The sequence below is a fragment of the Rhinolophus hipposideros genome (assembly GCF_964194185.1).
Source record: "Rhinolophus hipposideros genome assembly, chromosome: 1".
Classification (NCBI taxonomy): domain Eukaryota; kingdom Metazoa; phylum Chordata; class Mammalia; order Chiroptera; family Rhinolophidae; genus Rhinolophus; species Rhinolophus hipposideros.
Genome location: NC_138047.1, coordinates 40,126,313 through 40,153,060, shown reverse-complemented (window position 1 = coordinate 40,153,060; position 26,748 = coordinate 40,126,313). Strand labels below are relative to the sequence as shown.

Sequence of the window (26,748 nt, the reverse complement as noted above, 5' to 3'; positions counted from 1 at the left end):
GTAGGAACATGTGGTTTCATTTATATTTTCAAAAGAATGTTCTTGCTGCTCTGTGAAGAATAGATTGGGGGGGGCATCCAAGGTATTTGAGAAACTCAGGGGGAGACATCAGGCAGCCAATTGGACATGTGTATGGAGCCCAAAGGAGAGGTGTAGGCTGGAGTTACAAATTTCTGAATTGTTTCAACCATTCCTAGGGTTCCAATAAAAATTATAAAAATCTAAAACCCACCCAACTTTTATGTAGCAGTTAATAATTTACATTTGATCATCACAACTCTCTGAGATACTTTTCAGATAAATACCCAGAAACTAAGAGAAACTATTTAACTTTCTATCCCGTAGCTTAGTATTAGTCAGGATTTAAGTCTACGCTTTTGACTAAAGTTCATAATACCACCTCATATTATGTATTTCCCTCTATTTTAAAGGGTCTAGAAAGAATATGAGTAATTGATTAAACTATGAAGGTTTCTCTTAACAAAATCTTACCTTATACTACTCCCCATTATGCGTATCTTAAACTTCCTATGTTCCATTCACCTTAAACTATGGTGGTAAAATTAGGAATGTCAATGAAATTATGGACGAGAGAGGCATTATTAAAGAACAGAAAGATTTTGTGATTGATCGGACATAAGTATCTAGGGGAAGAATTTGAGCAAAAAGATATTAAGAATTACACACAAAGGAACATCACTAATAATAGCCAGCCCCCAAATGGGATTTCTTATGTACCAGGTACAATCACACACACACACACACACACACACACACACACACACACACACACACCTGTATCTGTCTATGTTCATCTCCTCTCAATTATCCTATGATATGGGATCATTGTTATTCATGTTGCAGATGAGGGAACTGAAGAACAGAAAAATTACTTGCTCAAAGTCATGCAGACATTAAGTGGCCGGGGCTGGGACTCACATCCAGATGGTTTAGTTACTGATTCTGTACTCTAACCACTATGCTATATTACCTCTATCAAGACATCAACTAGGGGAATCAGTTGGGAAGGGAGTTGGAAATGCTGTTTAAATAATAACTAGGCATACAGGAAAGAATGAACAGAATATTTGAATTGGATAAATCGTGTTTAAGGAGAGGATTTAGGCTGGGGAACAAATATAGGATCTATGAAAGGCAGGATTTTTGTTTCAGAGAAAAGTGGAATCTGTAAGTTAGAAAAGATATTACAAATATCTGATAAACAGTTTTAGTCCTGGAAAAAATATGGGGGAAAAGGGTAAGTTGTGAACTGAACCGTGGGAAATGTTCAAGCAGTTGCAGAGGACTGAGCAGAAAAACAAGAGGATTATCAACAGGTCTTGGTAAATGATTAAATATAGAAAATGAGAGGAAGGAGTCAAAGATGAACATAATTTGATCCTAGTGACTAAGAGTACAATGGAACCATTAAAAAGGGCAAAGGTATTTCTGAAAACAATGTGTTCTAGATGATGTAGAATATGAGGAAGGATCACTTTCTCTAGAATAAAATCCAAATATCCACATCCTAGCAAAAGCATTTCAACCCACTTGTCTGGATACAATCTACCTTATCAGTATAATTAACCTCACCTCTTGCTACAAGTATCAGGATTCATGATCCCAAGTGACAGAAAACTTCTCACTGGTTTTCTGAGAATCCAAACGCATGAATTTATCAACTAATTTAACTAGATTTCCAGAGTTATCTAGTCCACATTGGATTTAGGGTATCAGACATGTCTCCAGGCCAATCTCCACGTTTGAATCTGCTTTTTTCCACGTTGCCCGCTTTCTCAGAATCTGAGTGGGAAGATGGCTTCAGGCCTCCATTTTCCAGACTTAACTCCAGCCTAAGGCAGAGGAAGGCAAATATGCTTGTCCCTGGAGTCCTGCCTCAGCCATATGGATTGAGAATGAAGAAAGGCTAGTTCTCCAAAGGAAATTAGAATAGGGACTGAATGCTAAGCAGGCAAAAAGGTGTGCTCAACTTCCTTCTCCTGTACGATGGAGTTAACGCGTCCTGCTTTCCCACTCTCAACCAGAAAAATCCTCAGGTGAAAGATCAGGGATCTGAGTAAGTCCCTCAATTTTGACTTTTTTTTTTTTTTTCTCTGAGCACACAGCAAGAATTTGTAATGTGTACTGACGTGACTGTTCCCTCGAAGGGAAGATTTTGTAGCCGCAAGTTATTTTTCGAAACAACAACATGGCTTTTACTTACAATCAAAAGGACATTCATTAAAACAGGAAAGTGCTAGGAATTGGGACTGTGAAGACTTATTTTCCCATAATGTACAACTACTGAAACGTGCTTTCCCATAGGACCACGTGTGTTGTAAGCATCAAGAGGAGGAATTTCCCCAGATAAGCAGGACGTATTCACGCTTTCTTAACCAGGGAAGCCGTGCAAATTAGGATCCCGCTTGATTCCCACTTCATCGCTCATCTCCCATCACACTACCCTGACCGTTTCTGCCTCCCTCCAGCCGAGGAAGCACGTCCTGTCTCCCAAGGCCTAGCTGCGAATCAGAAGCGACCCGAGCCGCGATGCTCCAGGAGAGAGGGAAAGGCTGGGTCTCTGGAGGGTCCACACACCCTCGCAACCTCTCTCTCCCAGCCCCAGCAGAGGAAATGCGAGGGATGCCGCTGGAGGGGGGGGGAAACTCTTTCCCCTGCGAACACCCGAAAAATCTTCCCTGACATGGGCAAAGTGATTTACTTTGCCAGGGAGAGAGGTTCCCTTTCGGCCTTCGGATCGCTCACCCGGCAGGAAGCTCTTCCCCCTCCTCCTCGCTCCCCGCACCGCGGGTGCAAGCCAAAGCCGCCCCCACCAAACGCTAACGTTCCCCAGATCGGCCGCACCCTCCGGCCGACCAGGCCCCGCCTCTCCCCGGCTTTCCAGTAACTGGTGCGGGGAAGGGGGCGCCGGGGAGATCCCGGTGTTCCTCCGACCCCCGCAGCAGCCGCGGACGGTGCAAACATGCCCCCCAAGGGACAGGGAGCCTCCTCCACAGCCAGGGATCCCCTCCGCCGCTCCGCGCTGCCTAACGGGGCAAGTCGCATGCGCGCCGGGACGCGCGCCGGGGAAAGGGAGAGTGAGGGGAGGGGCGAACGCGGAGCGCCGGCGGTCGGAGCCCGCGGGGGTCACTGACGACGCATGCGCCGGGGAGGAGCGCAATCACAGACGAGGCTTGCGGCTACCGGCTTCAAAAAGGAAACCCCCGAGAGCCAGAGCGCAAAGGAAATCTGGTTGCCGACGCGTGCGCGCTCCCGGTGAGTGGTGCTTCACCGGGTGGGCCCGGGGCCTGACGTCCGCCGGTAGGCTTGCCTCGGCGGCGCATGCGTGCTCCGGGTGCCGGTGGAGGAGGGGAAGGGAAGGGAGGGGGAGGAGGAGCGGGCAGCAGTAGCGGTGACTATTTTGGGGGTGGGTTGGGGGCGCCATTCACTGCCCCAGGTGCTGCTCGTGCTGGCAGCCGCAGTGTCTCCTGGACGCAGCCGGGTTAGTGGCTCCGAGTCACCGCAGCCCGGACTCCGGGGTGGGGGAGGGAAGAAGCCGGAGCCGCCGCCAGCCACACGGTGAGGGCGCGGGGTAGGGGAGGGAGCGGGGGGCGGTGTGTGTGGGGCTGGGGGGCGGCGGCCAAAGGAGACGAAGGCGGGAGCTGAAGCCCAAGTTTTGGCTGTGGCCACAGTGTCTTTTCCTGGGAGTTGGGGCGGAGGCCCGCCTTGACGGAGGGGCCCTTCGGGGCCGCGGGGGTTACCTGCGGGGCAGGGGCGGGATTGGGGTGCATGGCGGGGCTGGCCGGCTGGTGCGCGCCCCGAGCCGGGGGCTGATTCCGCGACAGGGCGGCAGGGAAGACGGGAGACCCGGTGCCGAAAGGGCTGTTGCGGGAGACCCGCTAGGCCTTGTGACCCACTTTATTCCTGTCACAACTTGGGCACGTTTGGAGCGGCGCCCAATGGGGCGCCGGGGCGGCCAGCTCCTCCGGGGAACCCCCGCCCTCCCGGCGCCGGACCCGCGCACCGCGCACCGCGGTCCGAGCGGCGGCCGCCGCCGCTCTGGGTCTGGTTCCGTTAGTGGTCGTGGTTCCCGGGCTCGGTCTCCGGGGAGCGCGCGGCTCCGTGCGTCCGGCTCCAGCGGCTGCGCGGGTTCGAGGGATCCCCGCGCGACGCGGGTTTTTCTTCCCTGGTGACCCGCGCCTCCCCAGCTCCCCGTCCCCTCCGCGGCCGGCTTTCCTCCATCTCTTTCCTCCGGCGAAGCGGAGTCTCTGTAGCTGGTCCAGACGCTGTGGCTCCCGGAGCGTAATTTCCAACACGTAGCACCGCAGAGTTTATATTGTTGAGTGTGTTGTTGTCAGGGTAGACGTCGTCCTGTCGATAATAGTGAACAGAACCCCGAAGGATGAACGCCTCGGCCTCTGCCCTGGCGGATGAGACTCTGGTGATGGTTTTGTTATTAGAATGCCTCTGTGCGTCTTGAAGGCTCCGTAGCCTGTTTTGTTTTGTTTTGTTTTTTTTTTTTTAAATCAATGTTTTTCTTTTACAGTGAAAGGAAAAGCACAAGAAATAAAGAAACTTTGGCAGTCATTGTTGATTTGACTCTTACACTGATCCCCCAAATCAAAAAAAGGTAATTTAACTTGAAGATTGCATTCTAATTTGTAGCTTATTTTAAGTGATAAGAGGAGAACATTGCGGATCGTTTCCCTCTACCTGGTCGAAAACACACGTTCTAAAAAGGATATAATTTGGATAATGATTGCTTTTTCTGGAAGTTATCCTTTGGGACACCTCCAGTCTAGTTTGTTTTAAAATCTTGTCGGTGGGGGAAGAAACTAATTCAGGTGTTAAGTGTGGACCTGATAGAATGTCATTCAAGATTAGCCTGAAGAAGGCAGATGAAAGTTGTGATAGAACTAACTAATCATGATCAGCTATGAAAAAAAGAATGAGGAAGCTTTGTGTGTATTGACGTGGAAAGATCTCCAAAGTAATGTTATAAAGTGAAAAAAACAAGGTGTAGGGCAGTGTGAATGCTATACTACTATATGTGTTAAGGGGGAGGAGTGGCATATGAACTTGTGTTTACTTTTCTATGTATAAAGGAACTCTGGAAAGATAGTGGAATAATTATGGGGCAGAGGGAGAAGTAGTAGCTAGCGTCAGGAGGGGAGGGTTGGAAATGAGATGTGTACACTGTATTTTTACAATATTTGTGACTATACTATAGATTCATAAACTGGATGAAACAAAAATCCCTCCCTGCAAAATTATGTGCTCTGTGGATTTTGTCTGTTTGTCTCTTTCCTAGTTTATGATGCTTTTGGCCATTTTCAATATTTTTTAGAAAAATGAACCAATATTGAAAGTGTAGGATAAGTTTGGTTATTTATACATCCGTTTTTAAGATGCTGAAGACACAGACAACTTTAACTTTTAAAGATATTTAGTCATATTTTACTTTGCTAAGGAATATAATGACATTATTTACGTTGGGCATTATGGCTTGATTATACTGTTTTCAGATTATAGTCTTTGCCTCCTCCCTCTTCCTCGTTTTTAGGAGTTAGAGTTGTATAAAATCTTACTTTTTTAAACCCCAAAGTTGTCATGACAAATAGTTGGATGATATCAGCACTACATTAAAATGATCATGGAATTTATTGTCCAGGTAGTTTGCTTTTCAGATTGGGAAACTTTTTTCTCATAAGGAAATCAGATATGAACCACAGTGAAATGTATATTTGTGTGTGTGAGTGTGTTTCTTATGAAAAATAAAAATAAAATTAAAACAAAACTGTTGGTGCAAAAAAAACCCAATTTTTTTGACTTACGGATTGTTGTAATCATTATGCTAAGATTTTTTAGCTCTGCTAGCCTAACCTTTTTAATTAGGTTAAATTTGAAAAGGGGGTTATTAGAGTGTGTATAATTTGGGGAGAGGGTACTCAAATTCCCTCAGGTGGCTAATGTTGTATAATCAAAATAGTGTTGAGTAGTTGAGTGTTGAGTGACAGTTACTATGGGCGTTTTTGTTCTTTTACAGTATCCCTTTTTTATTTTGTAGGATAGGATAATTGTGCTATTTCTGTTTGATCTGTAGGTCTCTAGGAGCCAAACTTTTGCAAAATGGCATTTATTTTTCCTTTGAATTCCATGTGGGTCTGTTTAATCTTTTTTAGTATCAACATTTCAAAAATTTACTTAAAATTTTTGTTTCTAAAATTGTAAAAGTAAATTGACGCTCTTGAAAAATTAAAATAATACAGTGTATATATAATAAGTGAAAACCTTTGCATACTTCTACTTCTGTCTCACATTCCTCCCCAGAGATAACTGCTGTTAACACTGTTGTATAACTTTCTATATCTTTTACTGTGCGTTTACAAACAGACTTTTCAGTCTTGAAAATTGAATTGTCTCGATGGATTGATTGTCTGCTCTGGCCATTTGCCTCTACTGTAGGCTATGTTGCTATCCACAGGACAGGGAAGTGACCTGGAATCTGTCAGAAAGTTTAACATATAATTCACAGCTTAGGACAATGCTCATGCTTTCACTTTTGAGGAGTCAGTCAGTTTGGGGTACATTTACAGAGTTTGCAGTGAGATCTCACTGGTATGAGCTTTATCTGGTATAGATTGAATTCAGCAGAGAATTTGGATTCCATGGGCTTTTGTAGGATTGTAGAGTCCACATTCTAGAGTTTTCACCTGGTCAGTAGTAGCTCACAGGTTAAACTTCAATTTTATTCTCCTGTAGTTGCAGACCACTGGACAGCCCTCTAGATTACATCAGCCTCTCCAGGTCCTCTGAAGTGAACCTAGGCAAACTCTGTCCTTAACTAAAAGACATTGATTGACTTGGAAGGAATCCAGCCATTGAAGGGGAAAAGGGAGAAGCAGGTCTTTTGGTCTAGTTTGTGCTTAACTGACAGCAGACAAGTAGTATGGGTATCCCCACCCTTCCCATTCTCCCTGCAGAGAGTACCTTTCTAATAGTTTCAGGGTTTTTTTTTTTTTCCTTTAAACCAAGCTGCAAAGATTTCACAAGTCTTAATTCTTTTGAGGTAATAGAGTACAGAAGTCTCAGAGTCTTAATCTAAACTATGTGAGATGCATAGAAAGATGGATACAATTGATGACCTTGCCCTCAGTGGATTTGACATCTAGGTATGGTTAAATGAGCATCTACATAATGATTATAACATAAGATATGATAAATTCCAGAACAAAAACATACATAAGGTTTGTAAGGGGGAGAGTATTTCCACCGTTTTATTTTTGCGTACATGGGGTTTGGAGGGAGAGTATATACCTTTGAAATAGTTCAGAAAAGATAGGACAAATTCAGAAAGCTGAAATCTTAGCTCTTAAGAAGTGAGGGAGATAAGTTACATCCTCATAGCAGGCATTTACACGTATGAGAATAATTGATAGTTGTTTTCTTTGTTTTTAGTCTATCCCACTGGAAAGGGCTGTATGATGTTTTATTTGATAATTATAACAAGTTTCAGGATTGTTAGAAATATTAAATTAGGAAATTCTGTTATTCAACTATTGTCTACCGTCTAATATGTCAGGCAGTGTTAGTATTAAAAGCAAGTTGTTTCTTTCTGTCACAGTTCCTGTCTTCAAAGCACATATTTAATGTACCTTCTCCTCCACATTTTAACTTATGGTGCTGTGTCAAATAAAATATTTTATTTTAAATATTTTAAACTGAAAACAAACATGGTGAAAAATCAAAGTTCTACATTATAGCAAAACTACTTTTTATTATTTGTGTCCATTTCTTTCCAATTCTTTGCAGATGTATAAAGTAAAACAACAAATTTAGGTGTAGTTTCTTGTAGGCATTGCATTTTCTCCTTTTGTCTGTCTTAAAATTCTAGATGTAGTTGTATGAATCATTTATAGGATACTTTTAAGTGTCAGAACAATTAAATCTTACTAAATGACTATAATTATTATAATGGCATTTATATTTATAGGTTGCTTTACGGCCATTTGTAGTCATTTTTATAGCTTTGTTAGGTGTAACTTCTGTAAATTAGGTGGATAAGGTATTGGTTTTCTCCATGTTTTCGATTATACAAATGTTAAATTAACCCCAGTTCTTTCTCGTTAGTGTCAACTGAGTTATTACTTATTGTAGGTGTGTATATTACAAAGATATAATTCTGGTTTATTAAGTCTTCGAAGTCCACAGAAAGATATCAGTTGTAAAAATAAATTTTTATGAATTGCTTTTGACTTACAGGATACAGTTTGGAATGTGATTCACCTTTTTTTAAAGAAATATTTTATTTTCATTTTTATATTAATAAGGTCAAATAGTATGACAAAAATTCCCGTCTTTTTCAAAGTGTTTCTTAATCAGATACTTAAATTGTTAATTCTCACCCAAAATAGTGGAAGATTAAAATGTAGGTTGATTCATCATGAAAGGTTTTGTGTTTTTAAAAAAAAACACAAAAAACAAAAAACAAATGGGGTTGTACCTTTGAGGGTTAAACCATATGCCTAGCTAAGAGTTTATCACTTGTGTTAAAATATAGCTTTAATGTAAATAGATGTCTGTCTTTCTTAATCTCTCCTCCCTCCCCTACTGTTACAAAAATACATGTAGAAAATGTGGAAAACTTGGGAAACAGGAAAAAAACTTGAATTAAAATTTTAAAATATCGCTGAAAATTCCACCACGAGGAGATGCTATTGTTAACCTTCAAGAGTATCTTCCCAGCATTTTGTTTATTCGATATATAAGTATACATACTCTTAGAGACACATGATGTTATAAAATGGGCTCATAATGCATCCACTGTGGTGCAGACTATTCTATTTGTTTAACAGTGAATCTTGAACATTTTTATGTCAGTGTTTTTGTACAGCAAGATTATTTTTAATAGCTATGCAGTATTCTCATCTGTGTTTATGTAATGATTTTGGAGTATTTGCTGTTTATTTTCTGTTGGACACTTAAGTTTTCAGTTACTAAAATAAAGAATGGTGTCACTTTTAGAAAGGACGGCATTAGTAATCATGTAGAGTTGATACTTGAAAAAATTTCAATAGGATACTATTCAGAAGAATTAGCATTCAAGTAGAATGATACTGAATTGGCATTAATATCCAGATTAAACAGAAATTTTATGCATTTTGTTGAAAAAAATTAAGCCATAAGTATGTAATAAATTAAATTGACCCATAATAATGAATCCGAGATTTTTATAATGGTATATATTTTTTCTAAAGTATGTTTCACTTTGAATTATATTAAATTAACTTTGCATTTCATGTTCATGAATCATTTGGATAACAGTGCTCTTGAACAAGCCTTCTAAGTAAGGTAGGAGTCTATGAAGCAGTCTGCACTCAAAATTTGAGATGTAACATTTTTTATAATAGTTTAAGTTCAACAGAGTTCTTTTGATTGCTCCAAAACACTTAAAAGGAAAATGTAAATTCCACAAAGAATCCTTTATCACTGAAAGAGTTGATCTTCACTTTATATAGTAGGATTTCTGTGACATTTTATTCAACTCCTAGGTAGCTGTTTCCTCCAGTTCAAACTGGGGAGAAAAACTGTTAATGTTAAACTATTTTCAAGAAAAAATAGATATGATTTAAAGTTTAATGCAGTAGTTCTAATGTGTCTTCTGTTGCCTATTTTTGGAAGTTACACATTTTCTCAGGTATTTATGGATATTACTTGTGATAGTTATTGCCTTTAACTTTTTCCTTTTGTCATGAGAAAAGGTTTTGATGTTTATTTCTTCTGTTTATTCTCAGTGACATGATGAGACTGTTAAAATATCCAGTTTTATTCTAAATAAAACTTACTATTTATTGTCTGAAACTTAATAACAGAGACAGCTAACTACCTTAACAAGATCTAAATTACTTACATTTATAGCATGGTGTAGTGATTAAGAGTGTAGGACTCTGGAGCTAGCTGCTTGGCATTCACATCCTTGTTGCACTGCTTGTATGACCTTGGACAAATACTATCTCAATTTCTCACTTATAAAATGAGGATAATTGTAGTTCATAATATTATATGAGGATTAGATGAGACAATACGTGCAAATTACTTAGAATAATGAATGTCACATGGTTAAGTGTTCAATAAATGTTAGTTATGTTGTTTTGTTACTTTCATAGTGTGGATCAAACATGGCCTTTGTCCTTTTGTTGTAGGGGGGTGTCCCAATTTAAATGTATTTAAATAAGTTGCTTAGAGATTTGTATTTATATAGAGAGTTTGGGAGTATTTGACCTTTTTATGTGACTTTAAAAAGTTACTAGAACACGTTTCCAGGATGCATGATACTGTATGTTGTTTTGAAATCCCTTTGCCAAGTAAAGTTTTGATTCACAAAACTGATGACTAGTTTTCTTCTATGTTAAAACTTAAATTTTAGTTGAAATAATATTAGAAGAAGTTATTTAGGAAATATCCCATAAATTAAAATGAAAAACCCCACAAATTAAAATAGGACTTAAACTTTATTTTACAACTTTAATTTGTATTATTCAATATAAATTTCACAAATTTTTACTAGAAGCAACAAGACAAATGAAACAATGGTTAATAGAAAAAACTATTTCCAACTATTGCGTGATTTTTTTTTTGTCTCCATCAGAAATGGTGGTAATATAATTTATTTGTAATTATGTGTCTACTGGTTTCACCAGTAGAGTTAATTGTGTGAAATAAGTTTACATTATCTTCTTTTTAGACTTAAAAAGAAGTCTAATAAGTTTACATTCTTCTATTTTTCTGTAAGTCTGTTACTTTGTTGGAGCTGATTATTATTAAAGTTTGTAACTGATTTTTTTCTTTGGACAGTAGTTTTGTGGCTTTCATAAAAATGAGTCTTGCTCATTGAAAAAGAGTTAAAGTACCAAAAACTATAAAGAAAATCACATAAAATCTTAGGGATAAGCCTGTTGACCTATTTTTCAGCATTTTCTAAGGCGTGTGTGTGTGTGTGTGTGTGTGTGTGTGTGTGTGTGTGTACATGTTACAGTTTTATAGAAAGTGGAATATGTATAGTTTTGTAAACTTTTTATCATGTTTTTTCATCTTTGCTTGTGAATAAATACAGATTTTCATTATTTTAATCGAGTTTTGGTCTTTTACTTCAAGTATTTATATTTAGTTCATTTACATTTTTGCTGATAATAGTTGAATTTGTAACTATCATCTACTTTGACTTCTCTTTGAGTCATCTGTTTTGCATTCTTTTTTATCCCTTTGTTTTGTGTTAAACTATTCTGTTTTTCCTCACTATTAACTTGTTAGTTATATATTATTTCAGTATATGTTTAGTGGTTATTTCAGACATTACAACAAGCATACTTGATTTACTAAGTAGTATAATACAGATTACTACATTTTACCATTTCGCTAATAATGCCAGTTTCTTATACTTTAACTTCTACTCCAGTCTTTCTGTATTATCATTCTGCATCTTATTTATACATATTTTAAACTCTAGAATACATTATGAGTATGGTTTTGGACAGTGAATTTTTGTTCATATTTGCCCTTTCCAGTGCTCTTCTTTCTTGCATTTCTTTGTTTCTGTCTGGGATAATTTTCCTTTTTTCTGAGTAGCTTCCTTTAATGTGTATTTTAATACTGGCCTACTGACAGTGAATTTTTCCAGTTTTTTGCTTGTCTGAAAACGTCTTAATGTTTTCAGACAAGCAAAAAAAATCACCTTTTTTAGAATAATACTTTTACTGGGTATAGAATTCTAAGTTGGTGGTTATTATCTTTCTATGTTTTGAAAATGTTTTATTGTCTTCTGGCTTTCTAGTGAAGTCAGCTACCAGTCTTATTGAAGATAATGTATCATAGTCTTGCTGAGAATGATGTCCTGTTTTTCTTTGGGCAACTTTTAGGACTTTCTCTTTTATCTTAAGGTTTTTTAGTTTTTGCTTGTTTGTTTCTTTTTGAAAGTTTGACTATGATGTGTTGAACTATAGTTTTCTTTATAGATTTCTTTCTTGCTTTATGTTTGTAGAGCTTTATGAATCTATAGCTTGATGGCTTTTTATTTTGGGAAATTCTATGTCATTATCTCTTCAATTATCTCTCCTTTATGGATTTGAATTGAAATATTATACCCAATGATTATGTTCCATGTGTCTCTTAAATTTTTTTTCTCTCTCTATACTTTGGGTATCTTCTAATGCCCTATTTTCCAGTATACCAAAACTGCCTTCTCTTTTTGTCCAAGCAAATCTATTGTGTTCTTTTTTTAAAAAAATTTTTGGGGGAGTTTTGGGGACAGTGTGTTTCTCCAGAGTCCATCAGCTCCAAGTAGTTGTCCTTCAATCTAGTTGTGGAGGGCGCAGCTCAGCTCCAAGTCCCATTGCCATTTTAAGTCTTTAGTTGCAGGAGGCACAGCCCACCATTCCATGTGGGAATTGAACGGGCAACCTTGTTGAGAGCTCCTGCTCTAACCAACTGAGCCATCCAGCCACCCAATCTATTGTGTTCTTAATTTTACATTGTAACATTGAGTTCTAGAACATGCATTTGATCCTATTTTATAGATTTTTTTAAATAGACTGCGTTTCTCTTTAACTGATTCTATGATTCCAGTAATTAACATGCTTGTCTATTAATAATTTCAGAATCTGTATCATCCATTGGTTTACGTATGTTGTTTTTCCTATTGGTAATTGGTCATGTGGTTGTTTGGTTTTTATCTCTTCACTTGTTTGCTAAGTTTTTTTTTTCCTTTTTTTTAAATTTATTGGGGTGACAATTGTTAGTAAAAGTACATAGATTTCAGGTGTACAGTTCTGTATTACATGATCTATAAATCCCATTGTGTGTTCACCACCCAGAGTCAGTTCTCCTTCCATCACCATATATTTGATCCCTCTTACCCTAATCTCCCACCCCCCACCCCCTTACCCTCTGGTAACCACTAAAGTGTTGTCTGTGTCTATGAGTTTTTGTTTCTCATTTGTTTGTCTTGTTCTTTTGTTGTTTTTGGTTTATATACCGCATGTCAGTGAAATCATATGGTTATCTGCTTTTTCTGTCTGACTTATTTCGCTTAGCATTATACTCTCAAGATCCATCCATGTCACAAATTGTCCTGTATCATCTTTTCTTACCGCCGAATAGTATTCCATTGTGTATATATACCTCAACTTCTTTATCCATTAATCTATCGAAGGACATTTTGGTTGTTTCCATGTCTCGGCCACGGTAAACAAAGCTGCAATGAACATTGAAGCACACGTGTCTTTATGGATAAATGTTTTCAGATTTTTTGGGTAGATACCCAGGAGAGGGATTGCTGGGTCATATGGTAATTCTATTCTTAATTGTTTGAGGAACCTCCACACTGCCTTCCATGGCGGCTGCACCAGTCTGCATTCCCACCAACAGTGTATGAGGGTTCCTTTTTCTCCACAGCCTCTGCAACACTTGTTACTATTTGTCTTGTTGACTTTAGCCATTCTGACTGGGGTGAGGTGATATCTCATTGTGGTTTTTATTTGCATTTCTCTGATGATTAGTGATGTTGAGCATTTTTTCATATGTCTATTTGCCATTTGTATGTCCTCTTTGGAGAAATGTCTCTTCAGGTCCTCTGCCCATTTTCCAATTGGGTTGTTTGTTTTTTTGTTGTTGAGTTTCATGAGTTCCTTGTATATTTTGGATATTAGCCCCTTATCGGAGACAATGTTTGCGAAAATCTTCTCCCATTCAGTCTGTTGCCTCTTTATTTTGTCTATGGTTTCTTTAGCTGTGCAGAAGCTTTTAAGTTTGATATAGTCCCATTCATTTATTTTAGCTTTCACTTTCCTTGCCTTTGGAGTCAAATTCATAAAATGTTTAAACTCAAGATCCATAAGTTTAGTACCTATGTTTTCTTCTATGCAGTTTATTGTTTCAGTCTTATGCTTAAGACTTTGATCCATTTTGAATTAATTTTGATACATGGTGACAGATAGCAGTCCAGTTTCATTCTTTTGCACGTAGCTATCCAATTCTCCCAGCACCATTTATTGAAGAGGCTGTCTTTTCTCCATTGTATGTTTTTAGCTTCTTTGTCAAAAATTATTTGTCCATATTTATGTGGTTTTATTTCTGGGTTCTCATTTCTCTTCCATTGCTCTGTGTGTCTATTTTTCTGCCAATACCATGCTGTTTTGATTATTGTAGCCCTGTAGTACAAGCTAAAGTCAGGGAGTGTGATGCCTCCAGTATTGTTCTTTTTTCTTAAGATTGCTTTGACTATTCGGAGTCTTTTGTGGTTCCAAACAAATCTGATGATTTTTTGTTCTATTTCTTTAAAAAATGCCATTGGGATTTTGATGGGGATTGCATTAAATCTGTATATTGCTTTGGGTAATATGGCCATTTTAACTATATTGATTCTTCCAATCCATGAGCATGGAATGTCTTTCCATTTCTTTTTGTCTTCTTCAATTTCTATCAAAAATGTCTTATAGTTTTCAGCTTATAGGTCTTTCACATCCTTGGTTAAGTTTATTCCTAGGTATTTTATTCTTTTTGCTTCAATTGCAAAACGAATTGTTTTTTGTATTTCTTTTTCTGAGATTTTATTGTTAGTATGTAGGAATGCAATGGACTTTTGTACGTTGATTTTGTAGCCAGCAACTTTACTGTATTCGTTGATTGTTTCTAATAGCTTTTTGGTGGAGTCTTTAGGGTTTTCTATATATAGTATCATGTCATCTGCAAAGAATGATAATTTAACTTCTTCATTCCCAATTTGGATGCCTTTTATTTCTTTCTCTTGCCTGATGGCTCTGGCAAGGACTTCCAACACTATGTTGAAAAGCAGAGGTGATAGGGGACAACCTTGTCGTGTTCCTGAACTCAGAGCAAAGGGCTTCAGTTTTTCACCATTAATTATGAGATTAGCTGAGGGCTTGTCATATATGGCCTTTATTATGTTAAGGTATTTTTCTTCTATACCTATTTTATTAAGTGTTTTAGTCATAAATGGATGTTTTGTCTTGTCAAATGCTTTTTCTGCATCAATTGATATAATCATATGATTTTTGTCCTTTATTTTGTTTATGTGATGTAACACATTGATGGATTTGCGTATATCGAACCATCCTTGTGCCCCTAGGATGAACCCCACTTGGTCATGATGAATAATCTTTTTAATGCATTGTTGTATTCGATTTGCTAGAATTTTGTTTAGGATTTTTGAATCTGTCTTCATCAGAGATATTGGTCTTTAGTTTTCTTTTTTTGTGTTGTCCCTGCATGTTTTGGTATCATGGTAATGTTGGCCTCATAAAATGAGTTAGGGAGTACTGACTGTTCTTCAGTTTTTTGGAAGAGTTTGAGCAGGATTGGTAGTAGATCCTGTTTGAAGGTTGGTAGAATTCACTGGTGAAGCCATCTGGTCCTGGACTTTTGCTTTTGGGAAGGTTTTGGATGACTGATTCAATTTCGTTACTGGTGATCTGTCTGTTTAGATTTTCCAGTTCTTCTTGGTTCAGCCTTGCAAGGCTATATGTTTCTAAGAACTTGTCCATTTCTTCTAGGTTATTGAATTTGGTGGCATATAGTCCTTCATAGTATTCTTGGACGATCCCTTGTATTTCTGTGGTGTCCGTGATAACTTCCCCTTTTTCATTTCTGATTTTGTTAATTAGTGTCTTCTCTCTTTTTATCTTAGTGAGTCTAGCCAAGGGTTTGTCAGTTTTGTTAATCTTTTCAAAGAACCAGCTCTTTGTCACATTAATTTTTTCTATTGTCTTTTTGTTCTCTATTTCATTTAGTTCTGCTCTGATTTTTGTTATTTCCTTTCTTCTGCTGACCTTGGGTTTCTCTTATTCTTCTTTTTCTAGTTCTTTACGGGGTAACATGAGGTTATTTACTTGGGATTTTTTTTGTTTCTCGAGATAGGCCCGTAATGATACAAATTTCCCTCTTATAACTGCTTTCGCTGCATCCCAAAAATTTTGGTAGGATGTATTTTCATTGTCATTTGTTTCTATGTGTCTTTTGATCTCTCCTCTAATTTCTTCTTTGACCCAGTTGTTCTTTAAAAGTATGTTGTTTAATCTCTATATATTTGTGTTTTTTCCTGCTTTCTTTTTGCAGTTGATATCCAATTTCAAAGCCTTGTGATTAGAGAATATGCTAGGTATGATTTCAATCTTCTTAAATTTGCTGAGGCTGATTTTATGTCCCAACATATGGTCTATCTTTGAGAATGTTCCATGTACACTAGAAAAGAATGTATAGGCTGATGTTTTAGGATGAAGTGCTCTATATATGTCATTTATGTCCATTTCATCTAATGTGTCATTCAGAGCTACTTCGTTATTATTTTCTGTTTGGATGATCTATCCATAGCTGTCGATGTATTTAAGTCCCTTAGTATGATTGTGTTTTGGTCAATTTCTCCCTTTAGTTCTGTTTGTGGTTGCATGGTATATTTCGGTGCTCCCTTATTGGGGGCATAAATATTGATGACTGTTAATGTCTTCTTGTGGTATAGTCCCCTTTACCATTATGAAATGTCCATCTTTGTCTCTTGTTATCTTTTTCACCCTGAAGTCTTTTTCATCTGATATCATTATGGCTACACCTGATTTTCTCTGGGTACCATTTGCTTGGAGTGTCAGTTTCCACCCTTTCACTTTGAGTCTATGCTTTTCCCATAGCTGAAATGTGTCTCTTGGAGACAGCATATGGTTGGGTTTAATTTTTTGATCCAATCTGCTACTCTGCTTTTTTATTGGTGAGTTTAGTCCATTTACATTTAAGGTGATTATTGATATGTGAGGATTTCTTGTCATTGTATCTTTAGTTTTCTGGTAAGGCTCTGTCTCCATTGTTTCTTTGCCTTTTTGTTGTTGTCTACTATTTCTGTGTGGTGTTATGATGTTTCCCTCTGTTTCTTCTTTTCTTACAGTATGTATTTCAGTTCTGGATTTTTTTGAGTGGTTACCCTTAAGTTTATGTAAAAGAAAGTTTGATATTTAGAGTATTCCATTTTCTTCAGCACACTCACTTTCTCCATTCCCATATTCTGGTTCAGGCCTTTACTCTCCCCCATTTTATGTTTTGGTTGCCACAAATTGTCCCTGTTGATGGTGGTCTAATAGCCTCCTTTAGTATTTCTTGTAGTGCAGGTCGTGTATTAGAAAATTCCCTCAGCTTCTGTATGTCTGGAAAAGTTTTTATTCCTCCTTCATATCTAAAGGATGTCTTTGCTGGATATATTATTCTTGGCTCATAATTTCTCTTTTTCAATAGTTTGAATGTTTGATTCCACTCCCTCCTGCCTTGTAGAGTTTCTGCTGAAAAATCTGATGATAATGTCATGTGCTTTCCTTTGTAGGTTACCGTCTTCTTTTCCCTGGCTGCCTTGAGTATTTTTTCTTTGTTGTTGATTTGAGACAGCTTCAATACAATGTGCCTTGGTGAAGGCCTGTTGGGATTGAGGTAACTAGGTGTTCTATTTGCTTCTTGGATTTGAGGGTCTAGTTCTGTCCACAAGTTTGGGAAGTTCTCATCAACAGTTTGTTTGAATGTATTGTCTGTTTCCTTCTCTCTTTCTTCTCCTTTTGGTATGCCTATTATTCTTATATTGCTCTTTCTGATGGAGTCAGAAAGTTCTTGTATAGTTCTTTCATTTCTTTTAAGTCAATTCTCTTTCTTCTTCCATCTGTGTAATTGCCAGGTTTCTATCTTCGATGTCACTAATTCTTTCCTCCATCTGGTCAACTCTACTACCTAAGCTTGTTATTTCATTCTTAACTTCTATTGAGTTGTTGTTAATCTCCAGAAATTCTATTTGGTTCTTTTTTAAAATGTCAATCTCTTTAGTAAAATGCTCATGTTGTTTTTTGATTGTGTTTCTGAGTTCATTAAACTGCGTTTCTGTGTTTTCTTGCATCTCCTTGAGTTTTTTCATTACTGCAATCTTGAATTCTCTGTCATTTAAGTCACATATTTTTATATCTTTAAGTTCCTTTTCTGGAGACTTTTCACTTTCTTTCTGAGCTGTCTTGTTGCCTTGGTTATTCATGGCAATTACTGATTTATTATTTCTCTTTTTAGACATCCACAGGAGTGGCTTCTGCAACAGATTGATAGGAAGAGGTCTTTCTTTTGTTTTCCAGTACTTGTTGGTAGAATGTTTTATTTTCTCTCCGACTACAGACTTTTTTTCTCTCTCACACAGTAGTGCTATGTTTTCTCTACACTATTCCAGCTTCTCACACAATGGGGGGATTCCCTGGGAACCGGGCTTCTCCTCTGTTAACAGTTCGCCTGGGTCATAGGGCGCAGTGTTTGTGTAGGGGTGCGGAGAGCTTTTGAAGTTCCAAAACTCTTCCTGCACCAGATTCAGGGCCTGTATGTTTCAGCAGTTCTATTCATTCCTGCAGGGATCTGCACAGATAGGTGGGGCCTGTGGCGGGGTGAGTTTTGAGACGTGACCCAGAGCAATGGCGGCAACTACCACCACATCTGGTCCTGCCTCCACAGCTCTCTCCTCCTTGCCGGAACCAGCTGGGATGCGAATCTGTGTCTGTGGTCTACAGTTTTCAGAACAGCATATATTCTGTTCCTTTGATTGACAATGCTACTGTTCCGCCTCTAGCACTGGGCAGGTGGGCGTGGGGTGAGCTCAGGGAGGGTAGGGAGAGGGCAGCTAGTTTCAGTGCTTAAGTCTTCCATTTTCTGTTCAGCAGTGAGGGCTTAAACCACCGTTTTCAGCCTTCTTCCCTCAGTCTTTTCTCGGAGGTCTCTGCCGTGAGCGTTGGGTTCAGCCGTGTTATATGCTGCTCCCTCAGTCCTTTTGGCCATAAGCGGAGCCCTAGCAGTCCGAGTCCTTCCCTCTCCCGCAGTTGCGGTAGTTCCGGGAGCAGCGGGCTCCGAGCACTGAGCTAGGTCTGCGTCCTGCGCCCGCACAGCTCCGTCTCCGCACCTCTCCCTTCCCTTCTCCCCCACTCGTGCGACTCGCCCACCTTTAGGTGAGCTCAGCAGTGGGCCTCTTTGTCTTGCCTGTCTGCTGTGCAGGGAGTCCCCTGTGGAGTTGGTGTTTGATTAGTTGTAAATTCCAGGGGAGCTTTACAGAGGCTCACCTCATGCTGCCATTTTGATGACGTCATCTCTGCTACATTTTTCAAGGAACTCTTCCACTTCATCTAAATTATTGAATTTATTAGTAAAATTTATAATGTTCTCTTGTTCTCTAAATTGCTTTAGAATTGGTAGTGAATCTAATATCTATAATCTGTAGAGATTCGATATCATTCCTACTATTGATAATTTGTATCTTTTTTTCCTGATGAGTCTAACTAGAGGTTAACTTTATTAAGGTTCTCAAAGAATTGGCTTTTGGTTAAACAGATTTACTCTAGTTTTCTTGTTTTTTATTTCCTTATTTGTGCTCTATCTATATTTCCTTGTTTTTTAACTTTGAGTTTCGTTTTTCTTTTTATGTTTTCTTAAGGCAGAAGCTGAGGTAGGTGTGATTTTTTTTTTCCTCCCTCTAATACGGGTGTGCTTTTCGTTTTCTTGTTTGTACCGCTCACAAATTTATATATATGAGTTGTCATCAAAACATATGGTGAATGTTTAAATAAAAAAAGTGATTACAAAAGACACATTGCCATGAAACCCCCTGAAAATACTACTGCTCACTTCAAACACACTTATCCCATTCTTGCCACTTTTTGAAGCAGTTCTGGAAGTCCTCTTTTGTTAGTGTCTTTAGTGCGTTGTTGTGGCTGCCTTGATGTGCTGAATTGATTCAAAACATTTACCTTTCATGGTCATTTTGACTTTGGGGAAGAGCCAGAAGTCTCATGGTGCCAGATCCTGTGAATAAGGTGGATGAGGACACACCGTAATGTTTTTATTTGACAGAAATTGTCATATACCAGAAGTGATGTGTGACACACAGCATTGTCATGATGGAGGATGATTTATGGCACGCTTTAAAACACACCTTCTCTCAACCATAGCTCACACCTGACTGACTGCACCGAACAGATTGAAACTTGTCACACACTGTTACTAAGGTTTGGAGTGCCGCTTTACGTATTGAAGATCCCTGCCTTTCCGTTGGATGGTACGTGGCAGCAGCATTCACTGTGACGTGACACAGCATTCACTGTGTCATTTTCATCCAGTTCAAAATACTTTCCTTGTTGATGTCTTCTTTGGCCTATAGATTATTTAGAAGTGTGTTACTTAGTTAAAATTATCTGAGGATTTCCCAGTGATCTTTCTCTTATTTTTAAGTCAATCCTGTTGTGATGAAAGAAGAACATACTTTATATGATTTGGAACCTTTTAAATTTATTGTGACTTGTTTTATGGCCCAGAATATGGTCTATCTTGGTAAATGTTTTATACGCACTTGAAAAGAACGTGTATTCTGTTGTTGTTGGGTGGAGTGTTCTATAAATGTCAATTAGGTCAAGTTGGTTGATTGTTTAGTTTATGCTTTGTAGTTTTTGATAGTTTATGTTTTGTAGTTTTTGATTGAATGCCAGTTATTGTGAATTAAAAAAAGAAAACAAAGCAAGCATTGCCATGTATGTTCTGCCAAAGAGGGTTCACCTTTTTTAAGGGAGATAGAATAGGGAGCCAGTCACCTTAATTTATATGGAGGCTGGGTGCAGTTTTAGTAGTTTGGTGGTGCTCTTCCTCTTACTTTCCTTATTTGTAGGGTGTGGTTTTCTAGGACTTTCAATTCAGAGCTTGATGATCTTTGTCTCCTTAGCAAAGCCAAAGGTGGGTAATTTCACTTTGCTTTACAAAGTTTTTCAATTAATTATTTAGCCTCTTACCCTGCACAGTTTTAAAATTAAGCAAATGTCCTGTGAGAGATATTAGCCTTGAGCATGAGGTCACTGCAGTCTCCCAGTTTTGTTTCTCCTGCTCTGTGTGAACAACATAAGCTCTCCTGGCTTCTCAGTTCTTAGCAGCAATGCCTAGCAGCAAGTCCACGTTTCAATTTTCAGCCTCCAGTAACACTTTACACCCCCAGGGAAAAGATAGCCGTAGATCATCTAAACACCTTTAAAATAGATTTCCCCTTCATAATTTTAGACCTTCTTGTTCCCCATGCTTCTTCATATCTCTGCTGCCTTTACAAATATGATTTTTGTAATTTATTTAGCTTTTTTAGTTCTCAGCAAGAGTATTTGTCTGCTGCTAACTATTCCGTCTTACCTGGATGTGGATGATTCCCTAGTTTTAAAAGCTGTGCAGAATACTCAATTTTCATGAGCTATCTCATCTTAAGTATTTTTCTCTTATATTTTAGGTAGTTGGATTTTAGTATACCTAGTATACTTTTATACTTTTTAGTTAGATCTAGTGTTTTATTTTATTTTACTTTTATTTTACTTCTACTTTTACTTTACGAATGTTGTTGAACAGTGTGTTTTCCCGGACCTATCAGCTCCATGTCAAGTCATTTTTTCAGTTTAGTTGTGGGGGTGCAGCTCACTGTCCCATGTGGGAATTGAACTGGTGACCTTGGTGTTATGAGCACTGCGCTCCAACCACTGAGCCAACCGGCGACCCACTGCTGTCTCAGCTCCAAGCTCAAGTCATCGTTTCTCACTGGGCCATGTGGGAACCAAACCGGAGACATTGGTGTTATAAGCATTGCACTCTACCCACTGAGCCAACTAGCTGCCTGACCTAGTGTACTTTTAAAAAATAAGACTTAGGGCCGGCCAGATGGCTCAGTTGGTTAGAGTGCTAGCTGTCAACAACAGGGTTGCCTGTTCAATTTCCATGTGGGATGGTGGGCTGTGCTTCCTGCAACTAAAATTGAAAGCAGCGACTGGACTTGGAGCTGAGCTGCGCCCTCCACAACTAGATTGAAGGACAACAACTTGACTTGGAGCTGATGGGCCCTAGAAAAAAACCCTGTTCCCCAATTGAAAAAAAAAAATTTTTAAAAATCGGATTTATTGAGGTGTAATTTATATTTGTTAAAGTTCACCCAATGTAAGTATACAGATTGAATTTTGACAAGTGTATACTTTCTTATAAACACTGTCACAACCACTAATTTGTTTTCTGTTAATACAGCATTGCCTTTTCTACAACGAAATAAATGGGACCATACAGTGTGTGTTCTTCTGGGTCTGGCTTGCATTTAATATAATGCTTTTGACTCATCTATGTCAGTGGTGTGTCTCTGTGGCCAAATACTATCCCATTGTATGAAATATGGCATAATTTATTTATAACTATCAGTTGGATTGTTCCAGGTTTCTGCCTGTTATGAACAAAACTGCTAAACATTTGTGGACATGAGTTCATTTCACTTGGGCAAACACTTACCCTGTTTCCCCCAAAATAAGACCTAGACCTGGTTTTATTTTACTATAATATAATGTAATATCATATAATATTTTACTATAACATAAGACTGGGTCTTATATTAATTTTTGTTCCAAAAGACACATTAGAGCTGATTGTCCGGCTAGGTCTTATTTTCGGGGAAACACGGTAGGAATGGAATTTCTGGGTTGTGTGGTAATTTGTATATGTTTAACTTTATAAGACTGACAAAGTTTTCTAAAGTGGCTGTAACACTTTACATTCCCTTCAACAATGTATGAAAATTTTCAGTTGCTCTACATTCTTGTCAACACTTGTTATTGTCATTGTTTTCAAATTCCATTATAATGGGTGTGTAATGGTATATCTCATTGTAACATTAATATGCGTTTCCCTAATGATTAATGATATTGAGCATATTTTCATGTGCTTATTGGTCATTTGTATATTTTCTTTTATGAAGTATCTGCTCAAATCTTTTGCCTATTAAAGAAATTGGATATTTTGCTTATTGAGGTATAGAAGTTTTGTTTTTTTTCTTTCATATATTCTAATACGAGGCCTATATCAGATATTAGAATTGTGAAAATTACCTCCTAATCTATGGCTTCCCTTTTTATTTTATTAATCATGTCTTTAAAAATTAAAGAGAAGTTTTTAATTTTGATGAAATCCAGTTTATCAGTTCTTTCACACTTTGTATTTTTTGTGTCCTAGGAAATGTTTTTCCTACCTCAAAGATTTTCTCTTTTGTTTTAGTACAGAAGTTTCATAGTTTTAGTTTTTATATTTACATTTGTCATTAATTTTAAATTAATTTTTATATATGGTATAAAGTTATTTGGTATACTTATTTCAGCATCATTTGTTGCAAAAAGATTATCCTTTCTTTACTGAATTACCTTGTCACTTTTGTCAAAAATCTGTTAGCAATATGAGTGTTCTTTTGAACTTTCTAATTTATATAATGAACTATATGTCTATCCTTACATCAGTACTTTAGTGGCTTGATCACTGTAACTTTAAATCTGGTAATAGAAGTTCTCCAATTTTGTGCGTCTTTTTCAAAATTGTTTTGGCTTTTTAAGGTTCCCTTTACTACGTATAAATTTAAAAACTTATTTGTCACTTTATATAAAAATGGATACTGGGATTGTGGTTTATTGAACATACAGATCATTTTAGGGAGAATTAGATGTCTTAATAATACTGAGTCTTGATCCGCAAACACAGTAAACCTCTGTATTCATTTAGGCCTTAATTTTTCTGTTTTTGAATATACTTTTAGTGGAGGATTTTGTCCTGTTCATTCAGCAAGTACTTACTGAGCATCTACCACGTGCCAGGCACTGTACTAGTTGCTAATGTTTTACATCATTGAATACAGTAGGCATAAAGCTCTGCCCTTGAGTTTACATTCCAACTGGGGGAAGCCAGTTGAGCAACTAATGAGTCAAAGATATCTTAGTACTAGTCATTAGTATTATGGAGAAAAACAAATTAGAGTGTAGGGGTTTGGAGTATATGAGTGTGGAGATGGGGAAGATGGGGTTTACAATTTTAAACTGAGTGGACAGGGAAGTCTTCATTGAGAAGTCAATATTTTGAGCAGACCTTAGTCTGCTATATACCTTAATAATGAAACAACTAAAATTTCAGAAGGAAAGGGGAAAGAAGGGGGCACTTGAATGAGTGTGCCAAGTATGCCAATTGCCTCCTATGTAATAACTAGGAGTCAGTAGCACTTAAAATCAACAACTATTGTAACAGAAGTATACCTAGTAGTAGAAAGGTAAGTAGTTAGAAAGATCATGTTTTTGGTTGAAATCTAGTGATAAGAAAGGGAGGAGGAAAAATAAACATTTTTTAACATAGTCTATAATAGAGAACTGATAGGTAGCATGTGAAGGTATGGAAGACTAATAAGTTTCTTATATGTGGATATGATTATAAGAGCATCTACTAGTACGAAAATGAAAACCTTATTAAAATAACAACTATAGGTAAAATATAAAGAGAAGATAGAATTAAATGAGACAAAAACATGGGCACTTTATGACTGTAAAGGTTATAATTTGCAATGAATGAATAGCAAATATTTGTATAAGATAATGAAGCCTTAATATTCAAAAGGCAAAAACGATACTGGAGACTTCTTCAGAAAAACCTTACTGGTAGAACAGTTTAATGGCTCTCTCTTATAGTGTCGCAAATGAACAAAAAATTAAAGCTATGGAACAGCTAAATATCCCAATTAATAAGTAAAATTTGATGGGTAAACTGAAACCTACTTTGCAAGTAGTGACAATATCTTCTTTCCAAGCACTTACAGAACATATACAAAAATTGATTGTAAAACTAGATAATAAAGAAAACCTTTAGTACATTCCTAAAGGTAGAAATAATTCAGAGCTGCCCATCTAATATGGTAGCCACTAGCTACCAGTTTAAAATTCAGTTTCTCAGTCTTACTAGCCTCGTACCGTGTTTCCCTGAAAATAAGACCTAGCCAGACAGTCAGCTCCAATGCGTCTTTTGGAGCAAAAATTAAAATAAGACCCGGTCTTTCTCTTCGACTTCTAAATGAGGATAGCAAGCAGTTCTCTGTGATGTTTGGCATATACTACTAATCTTTAATTGACAAAAATACTTAATTTGATTTAAGTAGTCAATAAAAGATTCACATAAGGTATCGAGAGCACCTTAAGATTTTAATCTGAATAAACATTTTCAAACAACAAATGGGCCCTTATAGTGGCCCAGGAAATAAAAATCAAAACCTGTACTCACAGCCCCTAAGGACTTAACGATATATTTAAAAGGCAATTTCTCTTGGAATTTATAGAGTACAAGGACATGATAAATAAATATATGAAAATTTACTGTTTATGTAATGAAGGTACTAGTTAATTAAGATGTCACTTTATATTGCATTATTCACAACTTCTTGCTGTAATTATTATCTATTTTCAGAAATATTATTATCTCCTATTGCAGAAACACTATGTGAGAGAGGAAGTATAGATGACCCTTATCTATACTTCCTCTCTCACATAGTGATTCTGCAATAGGAGGTTTTTGCCCTGTAATCTGAGAATATTACTTGAAAGCATATATGTAGACTAGTATACAATATCATTTGTTGAATGAATGCAATACTTCTTTTCCAGTTTCCCAAATAGACTGGCCAAGCCAGTTTTTACAGCTTGGCACTCTGAAACTGTCAATGTATTGTAGACTGATGATTCAGGTAAGCTTTACACATGAATAAGAAAATTAAACGTAAAAGATTAAATCTAAACACTTAGGTTAGGGGAATAGCATTACACAGCACTCCTCAAAAAGACCAAAACTAAATCCCCAATTAAGTGGAATATTCAGAGTATATGTTTTACTAATTTGTTTTTATAATGATCTTAGTTTCCAAATATGTCTTTCAACATTTAAAATTTAAATATTTTAGAAATAATCAGTACATTTTTCTGCCTTGGAATGTAATTTAAATCATTTTAATGATTAAAGATCTTTATGTTTATTCTTAAATCAGTTGCAAAGTGTCCGCTAAAGTTGTAGGAGATTGGATACTTGTTTAGATATATTCTAAAACTTTGCTTTTCCATCAGTCCTTGATAATTTCTTACTTGACTGTCCTAAAACATGCATATTTTTAAAAATTTCATTTGTAATGAAATGCTCTTTAAATTTGTTTGCGCCTTAACTTAGGTTGTGCTATATTATTACCAGCACTAAAATAATTACTTTAATAATTATAGTTTACATTATGCAGCAAGAGTGATGAAGTACCATTGGAAGAATACCCAACCTGAAACAAGTACTTATTCTATGTCATCAAGCCATATGCCTGTACATGATTAGAAGAGGGCATTTCTAGTTCTTAGGACTCCTTTGCTACTCTTTGTTGAAAAGCCCTGAGATTTTGGATTTCCTAAAGATGTTACTAGTGAGTACTTTTTGTAGCTGTTATAAGAATAAAAATGAAAATATATCTTCCTAACTTAAGTTATGAGTTTCTAATGGTAGGGACTTTCATTTATTTGTTCAGTGATATGAGCCTGGTACCCAAAATAGTGCCTCAGTATACTCAATAATTAGTGTTTGAACATAACTAAATGCAGAAACTATTGATACATATCAATATTTATATTTATGCATGTACAAGGTCAGACAATTAAGTTCATGAACTCATCCTAGAAAAAGTGCTGCACACCTCATTGCTGAATATCACTACTGTCACCTTCGAAGTACTCCCCTTGGGAAGCTATGCACTGACATCAGTGCCTAGTCCACCCTTCAAAGCAATTTTGGAACTCTTTTTCTGGAATGGCCATCAGAGCTGTCATCGTATTACTCTTGATGTCCAGAAATTCATCAAAA

At 37.4% G+C, this 26,748-nt stretch overlaps 1 protein-coding gene across 13 annotated transcripts in view; it reads left to right on the top strand.

Annotated features, from left to right (window-relative positions):
• Positions 1 to 3,085: 3,085 nt before the first annotated feature.
• Positions 3,086 to 26,748, top strand: part of CLOCK (clock circadian regulator) — a 125,214-nt gene continuing 101,551 nt past the window's right edge. For 5 of the 13 annotated variants that reach the window (XM_081054380.1, XM_081054371.1, XM_081054369.1 and 2 more), the window contains exons 1-2: positions 3,101 to 3,276; positions 4,547 to 4,630. The gene's annotated coding sequence lies outside the window, so the exon portion shown is untranslated. Of the gene's footprint in view, positions 3,277 to 3,346; positions 3,580 to 4,546; positions 4,631 to 26,126; positions 26,315 to 26,748 lie in introns of those variants that run through there. The other 8 variants (XM_081054374.1, XM_081054381.1, XM_081054379.1 and 5 more) reach the window with 5 other exon arrangements.